Below are 785 nucleotides of genomic sequence, written 5' to 3' on the forward strand. Positions count from 1 at the left end.
ATTTAACATGATTGCGAATTTAAAATTAAAAACGAAATTATGTCGAGAAACATTTATTGGGAAGCAAATTAAATTTTGTATGTGCTATCTAAGACGATAATAACTGCGTATAAATTAATTGATTCCTAGCGATCTTAATCGTTGGCATTTAATGGAAATTAGTTATCTAGGTTATGCATGATTATATACGTGGCGAATGATAATGCATGTCTCTACGGACGAAAAGTATTTACTATAAGAATAAAAAAATCAATTTTCCATTAGGTAGCAATGCATTAGTATGACATATGTATGAATTTATGCCATATGTATTAATAAAATGCGAAAACGGTAGTATAAAAATGATTGAAGCATCGGTGGATCGTCGTCGCATAACTGCCTCGAGCTTATGTAAATACGTCCATTTGTATTATATAATATTCCTTTGGCACACTTAACGAAGGCCATGTGAGTCGTGTAAGTCACGTAGCGGAGGCTGCTGCGACGGTAATTAATTAAATAAAAATCACGTTATTTCAAAAAGCGTTGGCTCTTGAAAGCCGCGATACTGGCCAATGGGTGGAATACGAGGGCGTCGTGGGCCCGTATCGTCATTGCTTTTTCGTAAAAGAGCGGCACGAGCCGACGAGCATACGGTAGCGCCGCCGTCGCAGAATCCGCCTTTAAGAGTGGAAATGAAGGAGGGGGCGGGAACTCGTCTCTTACCGGCCTCGCCAATTAGCCAGGCGAAGGAACAGCGCGACAGGATCAGCGTGGCTTGTAGCGCTGAGGTGCCGCGCGTCTCG

The sequence above is a fragment of the Ceratosolen solmsi genome, unplaced genomic scaffold (genome assembly GCF_000503995.2).
Source record: "Ceratosolen solmsi marchali unplaced genomic scaffold, CerSol_1.0 scaffold29, whole genome shotgun sequence".
Taxonomy (NCBI): domain Eukaryota; kingdom Metazoa; phylum Arthropoda; class Insecta; order Hymenoptera; family Agaonidae; genus Ceratosolen; species Ceratosolen solmsi.